Consider the following 21,839-nt stretch of genomic DNA (forward strand, 5'->3'; position numbering starts at 1 on the left):
AAAAGGAGTACTAGTGGCACCTTAGAGACTGGTGCCACAAGTCCTCCTTTTCTTTTTGCGAATACAGACTGACACGGCTGCTACTCTGAAAGGAATACTAGGAATATTGTTGTTTTGATCACAGTCATCCAGACAAGACTGGTTTGGTCCTCAGAGCAAGTGTGCTTATGTGCATTTGGCATGTGGTAGAAAGGGATCTCAGTATGAAAATAAATCTTGGATAGAAAGTGTCACAGTTCAGGGCAACTTCGCCCATATTCCCCCTCCTTGGTCTAGCAAGGGCACCTACTCTTAGGCTTCCAGCTCCCCAGCTGTCTCCTTTCTTTGGCAGACACACCTCTTTCTTCTTCCAGACCAAGGTATTTCCAGGCTGCACAATCTCCTGCCTGTACTGTGAATTCCCCAGTACGATAGTGTATACCAGTCCTTTCAAGGTGATGGTGCCTCTTGGGACATGTTACAACCTGAGTGAATTTGCCCAATTCTGCCTGGCGGCTGTGTTCCCCCTCACTCATGGAAATACATACAACCCCTGGCCCATAGTGGTACATACACTTAATATAGTAAGATTTAACTTAATTCAGTGAGGTTTGTTCAGGGTATTGGAGGAAAGATGTTGCAGAAAGATATGATTTTCAGTGTTTTTCCTTGAACTGTCTAGGTTTTTAAAACCAGTTTTAAAAAAACTCTTACCATTCAATTGCCTATCATCAAAGGCAACTTTGTCATGTACATTGACTCAGCAATTAGGATGCTTTTTGCATTATCTTTATATGCTGTTTGTATATAATATACAGCCATTTCATTTCTCCTTCTTTTGATTATTGTTTCATTTTACTTTGCTATGGATTTTAGCAGTGTTTTATTGAATCAAGTGGAAATTGGACAAAGCCCACTGTCCCAAGGGATCAATTTTCTTTATTTCAAAGCATGTATTACTAAATTTTATTGTTGATAGGAGGGTGTATCATATGGCTAAGACTATACCTCAGTGATAAAAAATGAAAGTTTGTATTCTTTTCCCATAGTTTTTATTGTTATACAGAACTCAAATTTGAGGAACAGTATAAATGTGCAATGTAATTAGGAGTACAGGTCTGTTTGTTTCATCCAACTGTAACTGTGGTTGGATTGCGGTAAACAATTTAGTAAAATCAACAGTGGTTTAATGTAAACCTTTTAAAAATCAAACCTGGTATCACTGGAAAAACTGCACCATTTGGAGTTGCTGATTCAGTTCCAGATTTCTGACCATTTTGCTGATGTCAGATGTCCCACGAGGAAGAGTAATTTAAAACCTGAAGGAATGGATAAAAAGACAATGTCCTTTTGTGTCATCAGTGCAGTTACTAGAAATAACCATTAGGTGACCACATTAGACCATACAATGTAGAATTGGTAGAAAAAGGCAGACTACAAACTATAATCCATCATTCTAATTCACAAAACCACATGTATAAATGTGCAAGACTAGCAAGCTGAAAATAAATCTTAAATTGTCTTCTAATTTTATATCTAAAATTGAATCCCAGGCATTATTTCAGTTTGTGATGTATTTACGTAGAGCAATAGTTGTGACAGTGGTGATGTATATGTTGTGTGGAAGTTGTTTTTTGTGTGTATGAACAAAAGATATTTGCTAAAAGATTTATTTTTTGAGAGTAAAACTTATCTCAATTGAAAATGCTTAGAGACCTTGAGATCAGAGTAAGACTTGGCATATTTAGTAAAGAATGAAAGAAACTGCTGATCAGCTCAGGTTGTCCCCTCCCCCTTCAAAAATCTCAATTGACCTTACGCTTCACTGAAAGGACTACTGACAAAAAAACATTAACTGCATGTCTACACTGCAATAAAACACCTGTGGCTGATCCAGGTCAGCTGACTTGGGCTCAGGCTGCAGGGCTATAAAATTGCAGTGTAGATATTTGGGCTCAGGCTGAAGCCTAATCCCTAGGACCCTTGGGATCTCAGAACCTGGGCTTCTGCCTGAGCACAAATGTCTACACTGCAGTTTTAGAGCCTCACAGTCCAAGCCCTGTGAGCCCAAGTCAGATGACCCAGGCCAGACATGGGTGTTTTGTTTGCGGTGTATACATACCCTACGTGTTTTTTCTTTGTGGAGGCACTTCCATGGACTTAGCGAAGGTATTGATAAATATAAATTTCAGAATTACTTAAAACTCCAAAATACAGACAGACACCTACAAAAGTATTAAATATAAATACGATGTTAATATAATCATATGGGCCAGATTTTAAATGGAAAAGTCAGGAAATGTAATTGTTTCCCACGGCAACTTGAATTCAACCACTTAAATGTATCTAGTATTTTGTTAAACTATATGTGGGTTCAACTTTTAGGACTTTATAAACAAAAATATGCAATAAAGGCCTTACGGTTACTATGGAACAAGTGATTTTTCTAACTTTTGCACATTTAGTATCATCATCATCCATGGAGTGTGGAGCTCCAGATACACACTCGTATCTATTTATATATGTTTTGATTTATTAAGAAGTGCCTACCAATATCTCCAGGCTCACGGACCAAATTTTTCCAACTGAGGGGCTTAAAGTGAGGCACTGACATAAAAGTAGCCTGATTTTTATAAATTGAAGTCACGAAGGAACCACTGAGCTAGAACATTCCACCCAGCCAATAGCAGAGCTTCTGTGTGAGCTGTGGAGGCTCAGTGGCTCTAAAAATGATAAGTCTAGACAAACTAAAAATTCACCAACAAAACTAAAATTAGAACTGAACATCTTATCACATCACTCAGAGACTCTCCCCTCCTGGTCTAACTTCATCAAGCTAAAATTCTAAATAAATAAATCCGTATTACAGTACACTTGGATTCTAAAACTCAAGCCCATCAAACCAGTAAGAGAGAAAAATGTTCCCCTCTCACTCCAGAGTATAACCTGGGACTGAAATAAGAATTGTGTTAGCCCTCAGAAAAACTAACCTATTCCAACAGGGAATGTGAGATCCCACAACAATGATTTAGCAAGAAAACATTACCTTAGAATTTATTCAGATAATATGAATCCTACCTAAATGTAAATGATGCAATCAAAGTTTTCAGAACATAAGATTTACTATACCAGATACAGTCCATGAAACATAGAATCTTGCCTCTGAAAATCCTGATAGAGAACCTCTGAATGCAAATTGGCAATTACGCAATGCTGTACATGATGATGGAGAGAAATTTCTTCTTACTCCTGTGATAAGTTTACAAAATCTAAGATGTTTTTCCCATTTTTTGACCATATTAATTTCCCAGTCCTACAAGACAGCCCAATGCAGAAGGAAAGAAATGACATAAAAAGGGGCAGCAGTAGAGAAATATGGGAAATGTAATTTTAAAATATCCCTATTAGTCAACAGAATACTGCATCAGGAAGTCCTCAGGTTAACATAGGAAAGCAAAGGTTAAGACAGTCCCCAACACCAGGGATCTCTTGAGCCATGCTGCTGTAGGAACCATCTTGGTTTTCCTTTCTCTGTCCCTCCCTTTGTCAGGCCCAGGTGAGAGGTGCTGTCTCTCTGTGAGTCCAGTTTGTGGCATGAACACCTGTCACTGTATCCCTTTGTTCTCCAGTGCAAGGCCATTGCTCTCTTTCCCTATTGAGAGGTGAGGAAAAATCTCCTCTTGGCCATTGGTAGCTAGGTGTGACTGTCCCAGCCGTTGGTGTTTCCACGGTCTCTTCTGGATCTTCCATTCACGTGTGGAGACCCTATTCAGTTCATTAGTGACTGTGGTCTCCAGCCAGGCAGCTATGTGAGTCCAACATCTTGTCCTTTCCCTTCATACTCTGTGCACAGTAGTACAAAGTACAGAGGGGAAACTGAGGTACACTGTGGAATAATACAAATATTACCAAAATTCCCCTATTTGTCACAAACATCACCTCATTTTTTCCCCAGTGGATAAACTAGTGACCAGATTCAAACAAGCACACTCTTAACCTCATGTTTGGAATACCTCTGAAGTTTAAGGCATTGTGGTGATTTGCTAAATACATGTGCATGTCTCTCGTTTATGAAACCTGATAACCTGCTTGTTAGTTCTCAAAGGGAGAAGCATCAGGAGTTGCTACTTCATAAATGGAATTAAATTAATTTCCCATAAAAGCACATTATGTATTTCATTTAAAGTGACATGAAGTGCTACAGATCAGTGTAGCATTTCTAGCACTTTAAATGTTTTCTTCCTTATTTATATAAAGAGAAGTTGCCAGGTTGAAACTAGCCTCTGAATATTAGAGTTTATAAAATATCTGTGTATTGCCTATTTTGGGGAGAGCTCTGATCTATGATTTAACACTCAGGCATAAGAGTAAAGAATGGATGTTGTAATAGTAGTTATTGGATTTGGGAGACGAAGGAACCATGCTACTTGATGCAGTTTGTATCCGTGAACAATGTCAAGTGACTAGAGCCAGGAAATAAGGAGTAATCTATTATCAGTACCTGTGTGTTGCACCTTTGTTACATGGTGTCAGAAATAAAAACCATATGTGGCAAAAGTGGAGCAAATGAAACCACCTGAATTCCCCAGTCTGGAAAGAAATAATTAGGAATCAGCTATAATGTAAGTAATACTTAGCCTTCTAAAGTACATTTCTCTCTGAAGATTTCAAATTACTTTACAAACATTAATGAATGTGTCCTTCCAAAACCATGTGAAAATAGAAAAGCGTTATCCCCATTGTACTGCTGTGGAAATTGAGGTGCCAAGAAATACAATGACATACTCCAGATCACATAAAAAGTCTAGCAGAAAAGAAACACCCCAGACTTCTTGTTCCCTGACCTTAAGAACAAGTAGCAGCAAGTTTGAAAACGTTGATGTGCTAATAAGGAGATGCCAGTCAAAGACTGCATTAAACTAACCATATTGAGAGGAAGCTGACTGCTGCTGATGAAACATCTCAGGTGAAATTTATGTGACCAATGCTCATTTGCTATAGAAACTAGCATTGTGGTTATTTACTGCTTCCAGTGCTAACAGGTGCAAAAAGCATCCATTAAAGGCCTCAATTTTTCTGTCAGTTGCAAGTTTCAATTTAGGTAGATTTTCCTTTGGGAGAAATCAGAGTCTCTTGCATGTTTCTCCTACTTCCATTGGATTGGAATGGTGATTTGCCCACATTCCACTGAAGACTGGCCCTTAAAAATAGATGTTTAGAATCTATATCAGAGTTTCTCAGTGACCAGTCTGTCGACTGGTGCCAGTCCCTGCCGATCTCCCTGACAGTTTAGGAAGGCAGTAAGCGGGTCACTGATATCAAAAAGGTAGAGAAACACTGATCTGTAGGACATTACCCCACCATACTATAAGGATTTTAATGTATATAAAATTTTGACCCCAAACTACTTTATAGTAACCCATTTAAAAAAAAGTTTTTGACAAGATATTTTCCCAACATCAGCTGTATTTTCTCTCTCCCTTTCCATATACTTTGTCATATTAAGTGGACTAATAAAAGAACAGATATAGTAGTTACACATTTTATTATTCAGTTTGCCAAGCTTGATTCATTCTTTAACTTTTGTTGTATTGTATTGTATCATATCATCCTTGTAAAAGGAGCTTATAGTATCCCACTAAAAATGCTTTCTCCTTATACATCTTATATGAATAATTTCTGTAAATTACTGTTGTCAATCACCAGTAATACTTTGAAAATTCTATATATATAATTTGTTATTCCAGATTATTCCTCCTTACGATAGATTTTTGCATAGAGAAGGTAAATATAAATATATTAAAGGAACAAACACTTTTTCATTCCTAAAGGTACCACTGTGATATGATGATAGAACACTATGCTTGCACAGAAGGTCTGCTGTTGGTCTAACAAAACATTGAGAATATATAAATCGGTATATATTTTCACACAATTGAAATATTTCAAACATATGTGAGATTTTAGTGTTTGGTCAGTTGTGAACAATGAGAAGTAGGGATTTCATGATGGGTAGTCATTGTTCAGTATGCAGCTTATATATTTACAATGAAAAATTAAATTGAAATATATTTGTCAACTGTGCCTTTTTCTACTAACTATGATTTCATAAATTCTGGATGTTCATACTCCAAGCTGGAAGAGCTCTTTTTGAATGAAGTCCCAATGAAGCAATTATGTGCAAGATATAGCAACATCTATTGCAGAAGTACAATGACCTCATTCAGTGGAAATGTCCTCCTGTTCATCTAAAGGAGTGACATCCTTTTGTATTAAAAAAATGTACCCTTCTCAGCCTTTAGACACACATACATTCAGAAACATAATTTCGAACATAATTGCATTGAGAATGTCAACTTGACACTAAGCTGTTCTCCAGCCCCCCAAGTTCTCTTATTCCTGCCCCTGCTGCACCCTGTGATGCAGGGATACCTGGGAGGCTTTGGGGGGAGTTTTGGGGCTGGTCCCCACTCACCGCCCTGACAGTGCATGCTGCCTGGGCACTTCTGCACACGCAGGCCCATGAAGGTCAAGCAAGAGATGGTGGAGTGGGGACCAAGCAACTGCCTGCTGGGAAGATGAACAACAAAGCTCCTGGCTCAGCATGGCTATGGGAGGGATGACTCCCAAATCCTGGCAGCTGGGAGCCGCCTCCTGCCTGTCAGCTTTGCTCCCTGCTCTGGGTAAGCTCTGCACAGCAGCGAGGAGGATCTGGAGCTGCTGCCATGGAAGACGATGAGGAAGTTTTGGGGCTGGCTCCCACATGCCACCCTGACAGTGCACACTGTTCAGGCGCCCCTGCAGCTTATATATTTATATTTCCGAGGGCAGGAGGGCAGAAAGCAGAATGGGGACCAGGCGGCTGCCCTGCAGGGAGGGGGAGTGACCAGCATGTTGGGGGTCATCCCTCCCCTGGCCATGCGGAGCTGGGAGCTCTGCTGCTCTTCCTCCCTGCAGGGCAGCCACTTAGTCCCTGCTCCACTCTCTGGCCCTTGCTTATGGGCCCCCGCTGCCCACCATGGGGCTGTGTATGAAGGATTGCTGGGGCTGCATGCACTGATGGTGTGGCGAGTGGGAGCCAGCCCCAAAACCTCCCTCCAGCCTTCTGTAGCGGTGGCTCCGGCTCCTTCTTGCTGTGGGGAGGTTTTGGTGCTGCATTCCTGGGTGCCCCTGCAAACGCAGCCCAGGAAGGCAGGGAAAGCCTGGAAGCAAGGTCCACAGGGTGGAGGGGCACCCAGCAGCTGCCTTGCAGGGAAGGGGAGCAGTGGACCTCTTGGCTCAGCACGTCCAGTGGAGGGATGACCCCCAACATCCTGGCAGCTAGGAATCACCTCCCGCCTGTCAGCTTTGCTCCCTGCTCTGGGCAAGCTCCGCACAGCAGCAAAGAAGAGACAGAGCAGGAGCTGCTGCCTCCATGAGAGGAGCAGGAACAGGCGGTGCCCTTCACCAGGCACTAATGCCGCTGCGCTGCCTGCCTGCCATGCTGCTTATGTGCCGTTGGGAAGCTGGGGATCCATCTGGAGGACTTCTGGGCCTGAGTCAAGCCAGGGCCATGTGCACACAAGAAAGCAATAGGGCTTGGATTGTACGTCCCAGCTTAACACTGATTCAGACCCTAGGTCAGAGCCCTAGGCTAGCACAGTAGGAGTGTGGACGCAAGGGGGATTAAGCTTGAGCCTGGGCTCAAGCCCGGGCTTTCATTGCTGTGTAGAACCCTTAGAGCTCTTTAGGAGACTTAAGCTGATACATTTGCTTCTTGAGAGAGACAGAGCTGAGTTGACTTTTGGGACGTACCACCTGCACTTACTTCAATGACATTTTGCCAGCTCTCTCTTCAGAGAATTGCTGCTATTTCTAATCTCTGAATTTTAAAATCTTCAGAACTTTGCTTTGAATTTTTGCAGTGGCACTTCCTAAAATTTTATCGAAGCAGCTGCTAAATTAGGTCTTGTCCATCATTTCTGTGCAGATGACTTCTTGAAAGTTGCTACAACCCTGCTATTTCTACATGGTATAAGTTAACTAAATATAATATGAACAGAGAAAAGGTAATTGTAGGGAGGTTTGATTTTTTTTACCCTATTCAAATAGTATTTCAATAAATAAAAACAAGCCTTTTCTTAGTAAAACCACTATTTAAAAAAAATCGCTGCATATTACATATGCCAGATATCTGAGATTAATAACCCAGTATAGTAAAATATACATATGAGATGGAAACAATGCATCTCACACACACAAATATCTCATAGCTTCACATCCTGCTCTTATATTGAACCTGCAGTAATGTACAGACAATCAAAATTCTGTCACTTTTACTTTGAAAGTAAATTAGGATAAATTTTACAGTTATTAAAATGCAAGTCAAGACACAATTTTTGAAGGTTAATACATTACTGGAAAACAAACTGATGATATTATGGAACAAAAATGCATTTATGTTAAAATCAGTAGCAACTCTAGCAAAAACACTCTATAAAAGAGAATATCAGAAAGTGAAAAGATTACTCAGAAATCTAAGATGCTTTTAAACAAGATTAAGATAAGGGCCATTAGGGTTCATGTCGCCGACCTGTCTGCATTAAGATATATCTTGCCTAGTGCCAGCATCTGAGATGATTCATTCAATATGTGTCATATCAAAGTCAAAGTACCCGGCAAGGAGAAGAATGCTAATGCTTATAAATTTTAGTGATGATCCATCATGATGAGTTAACTGACCTTTCTTTGGGATCTATTTACAATAAATTGTAATATTTTAGTCCTTTCTATGAGCCCCTGTTGATTTCCTTTGAATGTTGATTCATAACTTTTTAAATAAAATTTAAAAATAAGACAATTGTTCAAAGTGTTTTGAGTTTCTCAGTTTACAAGCTTCACCAATATAAAGAAAATGATTAATCAGTTGAGTATGATACATAGTTTTCTTTGTTTTCCTCTTTCTTCATTTCCTCCTTTACCTTTCAAAAGGCAAATGTCTTTCATTGATTCAGACTTTAATCATATTTCCTCTCCATGTGATATTCAGGACCTTTTTCAATATGTTTTAACTTTTCAGTTGGTCTGGCAAAGTTCTGCTTGACAGTTGTAGGGTGATGGTGTGTACTATACAGTATGCTGTACCAAATAGCTGTATATAGTGTGTAGACAAGATTTCAGCGATGTCATGGGTTCTAATCTAAAATGATATAAAATAGTTTAGGGTGTTTTTTTCTTGTGAGTCTCTTAGAAATTGTTGAACTTGATTCAGGCTTTAAAACTATTTTATCTAAAACCTATTATGCATTTACATCCATAATTGCTGCTTTTAAACTGTAATTTTCACAGCAGTTGTATTATTGTGTATTGCAATACAAAATTGATAATTCTTTGAAGTTCATTCTGTAACTATGGTGCCATATCAAATCATTTTGCTTTGACAGATCAATAGCAAAAGCAGTAATGACATGACACAAGTAGAATAGATAATATCTGAAAAGCCACCAATCCTTTGTTATATTGCATTCACATGAGACCTTTTAGCCATATATAATTTCCAGCAGTTGATCCATTTTTTGTTGTGGGGTGTATTTTTAAAATGGAAAAGAATGTAGAAGGCTTGCGACTTGTTCATGTTTTTCAAAACAGTTTTAAAATATCATCCACTCTACTCCGCTCTGATTAGGCCTCAACTGGAGTATTGTGTCCAGTTCTGGGCACCACATTTCAGGAAGGAGGGGGACAAATTGGAGAGAGTCCAGAGAAGAGCAACAAAAATGATTAAAGGTCTAGAAAACGTGACCTATGAGGAAAGGATGAAAAAATTGGGTTTGTTTAGTCTGGAACAGAGAAGACTGAGGCGGGACATGATAACAGCTTTCAAGTATGTAAAAGGTCATTACAAGGAGGAGGAAGAAAAATTTGTTTTTCTTAAACTCTGAGACTAGGACAAGAAGCAATGGGCTAAAATTGCAGCAAGATTGGACATTAGGAAAAATGTATCAGGGTAGTTAAGCATGGAATAAATTGCCTAGGGAGGTTGTGAAATCTCCATCATTGGAGATTTTTAATAGGTTAACAAACACCTGTCAGGAATGGTCTAGATAATTAGACCTGCCTCTCAAGGTCCCTTACAGTTCTATGATTATATGTTTGTCAACTGCTAGACAGTGTGACATGGAGTTGTCTGGAGATCCAGACCTCCTAATATATAATGTACTGACTCAGGTTAATAATTTGAAAAATAATTTTACTTTTGCAACACTAACAACTACAATATAAAGACAAAAATAAAATATCTGGCATAAACTGGGCCCTACATCCCTTCAGTTCCTGGAGTACCTTTCTCTCCCACAGCCTCCACTAGACTGAGATCTTTCTGCTAAGGCTTGACATTATATCCTAAAGAAGGTTCTCATCATATCTTAGTCTTAAAGGAGCAGACCTTTCCCTGCTGGAGTTCACCTAGCCCTTCACCAGGCATTACAATTGGAAAAAAAAAGGAAAATACATTGAAATAATGATTGTCAATATTTACAATAGGTAAAGTAAAGGGAGGAAAAAAGAAACCGACTAATGCTACTTCTAGGATATAGGTACTAATGAACTCTGGTTCCACCAGGGAGAAGCCTAGAAGGTTACCGAATTCTGAGCCCAGCTCTTGAAATAGTAATGTCCTTAACCAGATGAATTTAATAAACTTTTAGGTCACCATCACAGGTGGAATTGAACTTGAGATCAAGCTATAAAGATAAAAATATCGTTACATGCAATTCACAGGTGGTGTGGCTCTTTCTGAAAGTTCATACCACCTCAGGCTCCAAATGCAATTTCCAGGTACAGGACCTGGAACTTGTACACAGGGAAGGGTAAGAGATACAGTAACTCTGAGAATGCATTCATTCCCTTATAGGTAGTTCATTGAACAAGGTTTACAAATGTACAACTCACCAGTATTCTGGAAATTTGACTTATTAATTTGTTGATTAAAACTTTTAAAAAGGAGTCAATACTAGTCTGCAACAAGGTTTTGAAATAGTCAATTTCCTGAATCTTGGCTAATTGTCTGACAGATTATTTAAAAGAGGGTTTTTTTGTTAATACCTGTCCTGAATTCTATCCTTTTTCTTTTCGTGGCTTATTGCAAAACCAAATGATCTTAAAAGCAGAATCAAGCTGCAGCAATATCTTTACTTCACACATTGGCCTTGAATCTTGATTTAAATCTGAGATTTCTTGCTGATGCAGTGCATTTTAACATGAAACTCCCTTTGTGAAGAAGTGGAGATTTTAGTTTTTGATCAAAACAAAAGTCTGTCATGATAGGTGTATCATAGGCTTTCTTTGAATTGTTATAATTCAGTAGAAACGTGTACTGAATCTAGAGAGAGAGGAATGGACTTTCAGTGTCCTCAGTTATAGACAGCTGATATAGATCTCATAGCTTGGTTGTGGGCAGTGTTCATTTAGGGAAAATAGCTTAAAATAGGAAGAGAAAGCAAAGTATGAAAGAATTTAGGAAAATGTATTGGCTTACAAAGTGGTAATTGTATGCACTTGCATGAGAACAGATATCCAACAGTTTTCTGTTGGGAATAATCAAAGAGTAGAGTTTTGCAAGAAAAGTTTTTAAAAATCTTAATTGATTTTGCAAGGCAGGCCAACTATTCACTAATGAATACTTCTACAGAAGTTGAACATTATGAACTAAATCTTTCTCTTCTGGGACACATTCAGTTCAAAAATGAAACTTTAAAAGTTCTCTCTCTTGTGCAGCTGGGAGTGTGAAATTGTTTCAGTACTTTGCCGTTAGACATCCGTGCAATCTTGTTCTGTAAGTCGTTTAAGTGTAAGTTTTTGCACTTAAATGTTGTGGAGAGGCAAAGGTTGTACAACTTTAAATACTGTGTTCTTGTTAAGAAAAATTTGATTTCTGCTGCTGACGTCAGTAGTTGCATCTAATGTTTTCAAACAGTGGTGTGCAAACTATGGCCCCGGGGGCCACATCTGGCCCTCCAGATGTTTTAATCTGGCCCTTGAGCTCCCGCCAGGAAGTGGGGTCTGGGGCTTGCCCCACTCTTGCACTCCAGCTGGGGAGCGGGGTTGGGGTCTGGGTCTTGACCCACTCCGCATGGCTCCTGGAAGCAGGGGCATGTCCCCCCTCCAGCTCCTATGAGGCGGGGCAGCCAGGGGGCTCCCCATGCTGCCCCTGCGCCAAGTGCTGCCCCTGCAGCTCCTATTGGCCAGGAACCGCAGCCAGTGGGAGCTGCAGGGGCGGCGCCAGCAGACAGGGCATTGCATAGAGACCCCTGACTGAACCTCCCATAGGAGCCGGAGTGGGGACATGCTGCTGTTTCTGGGAGCTGGTTGAAGTAAGCACTGCCCAGAGCCTGCCCCCCTGAACCCCTCCTGCGCCCCAGCCCTGATCCCCCTCCTGCCGACCAAACCCCTCGGTCCCAGCCCAGCACACCCCCCCCCCCGTAACCCCAACCCTTTATCCCCAGCCCCACCCCCAAGCCCGCACCCCCAGCTGGAGCCCTCCTGCCCTCCATCCCCCAATTTCGTGAGCATTCATGGCCCGCCATACAATTTCCATACCCAGATGTGGCCCTCAGGCCAATCAGTTTGCCCACCCCTGTTTTAGAACCTAGTAAGAAAACATTTGAATATATAGAAGAAAGTTTTCATAGTTTTTCTTGTGGCTATCAAGGTTTCCACTAAATGGTTTTGGAAAGATGTCTCTCTGTCTGGTGCCAGAGTCCAGACTTGGATCATTTTTTATGTCCAGTGCAGACTTGGCTTCATTACCTTTTACACCTTTATGAGTCTGATGCATAAACCATTTCCCTTAAGGTACATTTTGCATCCACTGCTGATTTCAAAATAATGAGCACAATCTAAACTATTTTCTCTGCTGTCTTTAGTCATTACATTCTGGGGGTGATGTTGCATGTAAAACCAGTACATCGGGAATTTGGAATTATTAGGATAAGTATCTCATTCTGACTGTATATAATGCTCACTTTATTAGAGACCCCCAAACTTATGGAGGATGATGGTGGTTTGTATTTTAGACCATAATGTTGTCATGGTAACATGAGGTCACAGAATTGGATCGTTTCAAAATGTCCACTAAACTTTACAAAACCATATTAGGTTTTGTATATCCATTGTAAGCAGGTTCTGGGGTGGTATCTCATTGAGGTTTACTTGGAACGGACTTCAGAAGTAGTTCTATGTTTAAATTTCTATAACAGGATCATAAATCTCTGGTACAAAGCGGAGGACCTCTTAGCTTGCTCTTTTATTTTCTTTGTTGAATAACTTAAATTTTTTCTCCCTTTTGCTTCTTTTTCTGTAAGTACTGTATGTGTTACAAACTTTTGGAGTTTTTAAAATTTTCTATGGCCTGATCCTGCAAACACTGGATAAGCAGCATTCATGGAAATGGTGATTTTCGTATCTTGCCAGAAATATTGATTAATCAAAGTGAAAAACATTGCTTTAGTTCAGCAGCACTGTCTATTGTAACCATGACTTATTTAAAACTTGCTATTGCTCATTTTCTTTAACTTCTGGCTGTGTGTAACTTTCATTTAGTGTATGGAATAAATGGTCTAAGGGGATTGTTAACTGAACCTGGAACCTTTCACCTCTTGATCACTAGCTCAACTCCAGTACAAGTTTTGTAGTGACCAAAATAAGTTAACCATTGGGTGCTGAAGAGCTGTCCAATGTGAAATAAATTAGATAGTTTCAATCCAGTCACTAGACAACCGATCTCCACATCTTGAATTGGAACTACTCTGCACTCCAGTAAGCAGTCTTGGGAGAGGCATTCAAGATTGTGTGGGCATAGACTGGTTTATCCTTTACTAACAGAGGTTAGGGTTTAGTCACATTAATAGGATAGTTGGGGAGAAGCATGCATTGCTAATCTCTGTACTGTACTTGCTGTGTGCATAATGGACTTCCGGTATATTTTATCTGGCACTTCTACAGGTACTTATTTTGCTTTAAAACAAATACTGAATTTAAATTTTCAGGTACACCTTTACGTGATAGATTCTCAGAAGCTCTTAATTCATATTTTGAGTTTAAGTCCTTTAGAACTTATCCTAGTATGTATGTGTCATAGCTCTCATAGTCCTGTTTCATGAGAACTGAGAAGAGTGGGTGATGATGATGTGTGCTTAGATATTATTTTAGTTCCTTTCATTTGTGAAGGATCAAGCAGCTGTGTAGTGACTGTTTAGGTTTATGGTATCAGAAGGGTAGCTGTGTTAGTCTGGATCTGTAAAAGCAGCAAAGAGTCCTGTGGCATCTTATAGACTAACAGACATACTGGAGCATAACCTTTTGTGAGTGAATACCCATTTCTGATGAAGTGGGTATTCACCCTCGAAAGCTTATGCTCCAATACGTCTGTTAGTCTATAAGGTGCCACAGGACTCTTTGCTGTTTAGGTATATGTCAGTCATTAAATTCTTGGCAGTAGTATACACCCCTTGACAAACAGCCTTGGAGATGTTAATTAGTTTTATTAAGTGAGGGAATGGTGGCCAAAAGAATGGGGCTATCCCTTGCTACTTCCAAAAGACCAGGAGAACCTTTAAATTCAATCTAAGCTGTCACCAGGGAGAAGTAGAAGTTACCTCAATTTAACCTTGGACAGTGTTGCACTCCTCTGGTATTTCACTGCAGTATCTGCATTTGATATGAGCGCAAGTCCTTCAGTGTGCTGTCTGCTGGTCCAGAGGGAAATGTGCTACCAATTGGGCCATCTCAGGGTACTGCAGGTGAGTTAAGAATACAGTTTTGGTATTAATTCTGAATGTCTGGCTCTTCCTGGTTTAAGAGGGACCTTTTATTTTACTGGGATTTGTGAGAGCTTTTAGTAAAAATAATTTTTTTGAGAGAGAGGCAGCAGTTGCATGGTGGATGGTACATTTTTCTATTTCTTCTGAAATTTATCTATTACTAAAAATGAAAGGTGATGACTAGATTTCCATCAGAGGCACTCTCACAAACAACTGTTGTACACATAGTCCTTGTAAATAAATTTAAGAAATCTAACAGGCTTTGTTTTCTTCCTGACTGTGACAAAAATAAAGAAGATTAAAAACCTTCTGACAACTTTTACTTATTTAATGAATTAGGTCTATAAATTTACAAAAGATGGTAGTCTGTTTCGCTAGGCCTATTAAAAGCATTAAGATTTGAGCACTAGCTGTTAAAATGAGTAAATGGCAATATTACAAAGTTAAACAAATGCCAAAAAACATTTTCCAGAATACTGGGATTGTAACAATACCATTAATGAGGGCAAAGAGGTTTTAATGCAATTTTCACATTCTAAAGTTTCAAAAAGAGGTTTTGAGTTAGTACATTATTAATGTGCTGAACATCTGGAACTGTGTAAGAGCCATAGACATTGAGCAAGTGCAGTGTTTCCCAACTAGGTCTGATGCTGACTGATTTCCTCCCTAGTGAGATGCTTGTTTTAAGAAGTTTGAGACAGTAAAATGACAATATCCAGATAAGAGGTAAACATTCCACAGTGTCTCTTTGTGAGATGTAAGGAAATAAATGAGAAACCCTTAAGTTTGTGGACTCAGAAGGTGAATTTTGGAAATTAAATATGAAAATTAGATTAATTTACACCTCAGGTCATAGTACTTGCTGTCACACTAGAACTTTCAGGTTTTGTTTTGGGACCTAATAATTACTTACTGAAATTATGGGTAATGTAGGTTGGATTACATGCTGGATGGCTTTTTCATTTTGCATTTTAAAAGAAAAAAATTTTTTTTTCCTGTTCCTGTGTAAACATCTATTTGTTTGCTGATGTTTACTCATTAAACACTTTTGGGGACAATCATGCAAACTCTAAAGCATGCAAGTGACTCCACTCATATTATTATTGCCATTGACTTAAATGGGAGTATTTGCATGAGTCACTTTATTCACATGTTTAAGTGTTTGCAGGTTGGGATACCTTTGTTTGCAACTTGCATGTTTTATTACAGAATATTTTTCCCTTTTAGGTGATGTATTAAAATGCTGGGAAAAGTCAAGGTTACATAGTTTTATGTATAATTTTCATTTATCTGTATAGTCTGTTACTATCTCTAATGACCTAGCCAATGAAATGTGATTGTTTTAAATGTCATAATTATGGCTAATATCCAAAATTGAAGAACATCAGGCAATGGGACAGAAAATTATCAAGTGGAGTGTGAGCTAGCTAGGCTTCTAAATAGGCTGGTAAACTAGAGATATGTTTGTAAATAAATACTGGTGCTCACTTTCTACATAGCGTTTACTCAATATTCTTGAAGGTAGGATTCTCTTCCTTTGGAAGTAGAGCCTTAATTTGTTTGAGCCAAACATCTGCAATTACATTAAGTACAAAAGAAACCTTAAAAAAGAAAAAGAAAAAAGGTGTGGGAACATCATGCTGTCATATTTGATAACCAAAATTCCGTATAAATATCTATACAAAAGCCGAGAAAAATGATGGAAGAGTAACTAAACTAAAAGTAGAAAGTGCCATGTGTCTCTTGACCAGCCCTGAGGACCTGATCCAACGTCAGCTGAAGTCACTGGATTCTTTCCAGTGACTTCAGAGTGCTTGGTTAGGTCCTATGATACCAAGATGACCCCTTTCTGGCCAACGCTGGTTGAAAAGGATGGTCTTTTTCCAGTTTCAAAAGCTGTATCTTTTGCCTTATTCTATTTAGAACATAATAAAACTAGTAAAGTTATTTTAATTTGATACTTTATGCCTGGCACAAGAGATGTTGTTTTGAGGACAAAAAAGGGGACCAAAGAAGCCAGACTTTTAGTGACTTTAGGCACAAATGTAGATTTTTTTTTTTTTAATGTAGAGATGGAATTTGTTACTAGTTGTCCATTGTTTTTCAAGACTACGCATTGGTGGATTTCTCTGACCTTTATCTCAGCTTCTGCTTGTTCCATGCATGGTTTCATGTCCATAAATTGTATATAACATCTTTACTTTCACTGTTTTTACCTTCAATTTTTTCTCATTTAACAGTTTCAGGCGCTGCAATATAACTACCTTGCTTCAGGACATTGCACCCATTTCACAGAACAATTTTCAGAGTTACTCTGCAACACTCGCTGACTTTAACTCCTGCAAGACAGGGTAGCCTTTACACATTTGTGATTCCTGAAACTTAAAGAAAGCTGGAGTTTCACCTTTTCTCTTTCACTTGGACGTAGTTGAAGAGTATGGTGAAAAATGATTTCAGTTAGCCATCTGCAGTGTCTAAAATCACTGTGTGTGATAGGAGCTATACCTTCAACCATCTTTTCACAACTGCACCTGAGGTGAGGGGGAAAAAGGGAAGAGCAAGCCTGAATGATATTAAATCCAGTATGGTGGACTGGAGACAGGAATTAGTGAACATGTATGTTACTTGCACACACACAGCTGCATTAAACGAGTCTTCTGTAACTAGAAATACAATCTCTGTCCTCACATAGTCTGTTGTAAGCCCTCTACTTTAATGCCATCTGCTCATTCAAGTCATTCCACCAATCTTCAATTTAGGAAGGAAATGACAGTTCACATCCTTGTAAAATCAATTTCTGTACCATCCAGGAGGCCCACAGCAACCATATTTCATTTGGCTCAGAAAGGCAAAACAAGTTCAGAATAGCACTTCAGATGAATAACTGAAATGCTGTTAAGTACACAACCGTAAAAATAACTTAAATTTTTTAAAGCTGATATCTGGTTTGTTGTATAGAATAGTTATTATTTCTTCACTTGCCTCAGATCATTTTTTAATCTGTCAAGTTGGTTTCTTTGCTTGGTTGGTTACTACTAATGGCTAGCACAGGTATTGGCCATCCAGGTTTCATACTGAGAAAGCAGTTGCAAAAAAGTGATCCTAATCCATTGGTTGATATCAGGTATTTTATTTAACCCTTTTCCTGTCAATCCCTAGCAAAAACATCTCTTGAAAAGTGACTGAGTTTCAGCAGAATATTTGTATTTGTTATGGCCTGGCTGTAATAAGTAGGCCTTGATCTAATCCCTTTCTTTACTGGCAGAAATAATGAGAGAATTCCAAAAAGCTTCTGAGGATTCCAAAGGATATGAAAATCTTTTGAGGGAATGGTAAACTAAAAATGTTCAAGGAGAACGGGGTTAACTACCTCTTTCCTTTTTGGGAATCCTGTAGCAGAAACAGAAATCTGAAGCTCTGATGGCATGCAAACCTGCTTATGTGGAGGAGTGGTGCAGATGCCTGGGCTAGTTTAGAAAAGGCAATACAGTTTGGGTTGGAGGATCAGTCGCCCATCAGGAGCTTGTATGCTCTGCTTGTAGATCCTCTTTCCTTCCAAAACCTGGGTGTTTTGTGGATCCTGACTTCTTCCCCAGTCCAAGACATTTTAGTTGTTTATGGGAGATGAGATGTACCTCAAATGTCTTGGACTGGGGCAGAGATCGGTCACAGAAAGGAAATAATCAGGTAGCAAACTTTCCATTTCTCCCACTGGAGTATAGCAACAGAAGCCATATTAGGTAAGAAGCTTCTCAATATAGCTTCTTCCTTTTGTGAGAAGAGAGGGTAAGACACTCATTTGTTCACAGTATCAGAACGCACACAATTTTTCATCGCTTGCGACAACACTAGTCACTGGATAAAAAAGCCAACACTTCTCAAGAACTTTTGTCCTTATTAAGATTACACGAGCTACCTTTTTGTAGGAAGTATTCTTTGTCTTGCTGTGACCACTTCTATGTCTCTCTTGCTCTCTCTTTTTAATTACCTTGATGTTATCTCTCAGGTTCCATGTAATTTCAGTTTTATTCTTTATTTGTGACTGCAATGAAAGTAAAACAGTCTATAACATTTGTCAGTTTACCCTTTTTTGGTTCTTTATGCAAACTGTTTTATTTTTAATGCACTCATCAACATGGTATCGAAGCATTATATAAAAAAATTCTATATATCTGAAGATACTCATTTCTCTCCTCCCTACCTAAAGCCACCTTCATAAATGAGTTTGGTGCATCTTTTAATGAGAAATGTTGTCACCATGTCACTTTATCTGGGGAAGATCATCTTGAAAACATGAGTCTTGCACTGAACCTTATAAATACCAAGAGATGAACTCATCCTGTTCTTCAGTGGTGGAGTATTCTATAGCCAAGGTTCTGAACTCTGAGGGCTGTTAGTTGAAACATCCTCCATTAACTCAGCCACTGCAGTTGAATATGGAAGAAGAGATGGTCTTTGAATTTCCTATTAAGGCTTACCTGGCTCTTTAGAGATAATTACCAGGAGCTTGAAATGGATCTGGAGTGCAATAGTCGAACAAGCTTTTAGTAGTAATCAGTGTAGTGTTGACCATATAAAGCAACATTCAGATGGGTCACTTACCTTATAACTCTGAATCCTTGAAGGTAACTTTCTTTTAAAAATAGAGTGAAGTTCTGTACTGCGTCATTCCCCCAGCTACTGTAATAATGGTAGTAAAGTTTAATCATTAATTCATAGGAGAGCTTTTTCTTGAGCACATTTAGACTTAAACATTGCAAGCTTTTAAGTGATCTGAAAAAGTATTATTGGACAAAATGTTTTTGTCTTCATTGCAGTCTGGGCTCAAATGCTGTTTCTGATAACACGTTCTGGGTTCACACATCTACCTGCCTCTATTTGTGACACACAGCAAGGCAGACACCGCGCCCTAAGGCATAGGGCAGACTCTGAATGAGCTTATCCTCCCTGTTGCTAACCCAAGTAACTACAGTAAAAACATGCAGCCACGGCCTGTCACAACAACCAATACATGATGATCCTCCAATTCCTTCCCACAAGCCCTCAGACATTCATGTCTGAATACTGTCTTGCCATCTCTCTGTGCTCTGACCCCTGACCAGAAGTGGTTTACCAACATATGCCACGGCTCAGCATCCTTGGTCCCAGCCAACTGCTTACCTGTTTGCAGTTTCTTCAGCCTCATTCATCTCCTGTGTTTGATACAGCAGAAGAATACCCAATAAGAACTCTGTATATCAGTGTGCAGCCACCTTACTGAAGGATGATACCAGAACCTTGGTGCATTTTTGAGCCAAAGCGAGCAAAAATCATGACTTTAATTCTTCAAAGAATGTCATTGTACAGTTCAGTGGCATGTCTCAGCAGCTGCTAGCAGATCATGCGGTCAGGACAGCAGTGCAGGGAGAAGATATAGGGACTCGAGCTCTCGTGCTCCCTTACCTCTCCCCCCCCAAAAAACCCACTAAGAAGATAGCCAGTCCAAAAAGGAAGAGGACCTCATCCTGGAAAGGATCTTTGGCCCCAAATTTCAAGATCTCTTACTTGATCTAGGCCAGGCAGAGCACAGCAGGATGGAGAGGCCCCACACAGAACCAGGATGGGCACAACATCTGAGCTGGGTAAAATGTGAATAACCATCTTTATTATCATTATGAAGATTATTACAGAACACTTGAGTTTTAACTTGTGGGCCTAGCTGCTACTTCAGTTGTGGGCAGATGCAACGATATTGCACTTAGCCAGAATCCTTCCCTTCTCCCACCTATGCTACTTAAAATGACAGATGAACAGAGGAAAAAATGTGGAAACTGGCAGCTGACAGTGGCTGAATGCAGTAGCATTTTTAATAAGAAAATATTAATACAAAAATAAAAAGCTTTATGGCCATAGCCAAGTCATTAATTTTTTTTGTATTTGCTCAGTAAAAATTCCAAGGTGGTCTTTGAGATTGGTAAGGCAAGCCTCCTTTTACCTCTGTAACTGGCAAGCCATCTACAGTCATGTATTAGTTCATCTGTCACAAGGTGCAGAAAGATTTCCTTTGCATAGCTTGAAGGTCTCCTCCCTGAGGCCTGGAATAACTGGTCCTTTTTCCTTCTGGTACCTGCAGAAGCGGGACATCTTGTAAGGTCGCAGCAGCCTGAAAAGAGTTTAACATAATCACCAATGCTGTTCTGTTTCCCAGGACCTGTACACTACTCAGCCTCCTGTGCCTACCTTCCTTGCCCAAAAATAAATCTTTGGTAGAGTTCGAAGTTAAAATTAACTCACTGTTTCTTTTCCTGGGAATACTCCTTTGCGCAGCTTCAGAACAGGCAGAAGTTTGCTGGGCAAGAGAATCAGCAAAGAGAACAGCATTCTTTTGAGAGACGTAATTTTTTTATTTGTGGCTGGGTATGTGAATTATAAAATTATAACATATTCACAAACTTTTCTTCCCTCTGTCAGGACCAAGTGCAGCAGTATCAGACTTGTTGAGGGGTGGGACAGAAGCCTAGAAGATCTGAGTGTCAGTAGTAAAAAGGTTTCAGACTTTGAGGTCAAAGTGATGCAGGTCCAGGGATGACTAGCTATCATCTCGCATTCAGTATTGAGAGGTCGACTCCTGTTTCTGATTGGCCCGTGATGTCCACCTCCATTGTCCACTTGTTACATTTTCAAGCAAACACTTTTTTTTTTAATCCCATGCTGTTCCTCATGCTTGGGGGGAGCTCCTCATAAACAACTGTAAAGATGCCTCATTAACCGCCTTCAAATTCTTCCTTAAAACTCTCCTTTGCCATGATGCATAAGAAAAACTTGACAAGGATTGTCACTGGTGTACCGAGACCACCGCCTAACATGTCGACCAATATTGTCTCATTGTTTCCTTGAACTCCCCTATCAATTTGTCTCTATCCATCTGTTGTCTTATTTTATGTTTAGATGGTAAGTTCTCCAGGGCAGGGACTTTTTTGTTCTGTTTGCACAGCACCTAGCACACTGGGCTTTTGGTCTGCCACTAGGGCTGCAAGTGCTACAGTAATATAAATAATAAAGGATCCCAAAGTTTGGTCTAAA

General features: G+C 39.5%; 1 protein-coding gene across 1 annotated transcript in view; it reads left to right on the forward strand.

The window, feature by feature from the left end:
• Nucleotides 1–21,839, forward strand: part of BRIP1 (BRCA1 interacting DNA helicase 1) — a 127,336-nt gene that overhangs the window by 53,752 nt on the left and 51,745 nt on the right. The gene's annotated exons all lie outside the window — the stretch shown is intronic.

Source organism: Lepidochelys kempii, chromosome 17 (assembly GCF_965140285.1).
Source record: "Lepidochelys kempii isolate rLepKem1 chromosome 17, rLepKem1.hap1, whole genome shotgun sequence".
NCBI lineage: Eukaryota > Metazoa > Chordata > Testudines > Cheloniidae > Lepidochelys > Lepidochelys kempii.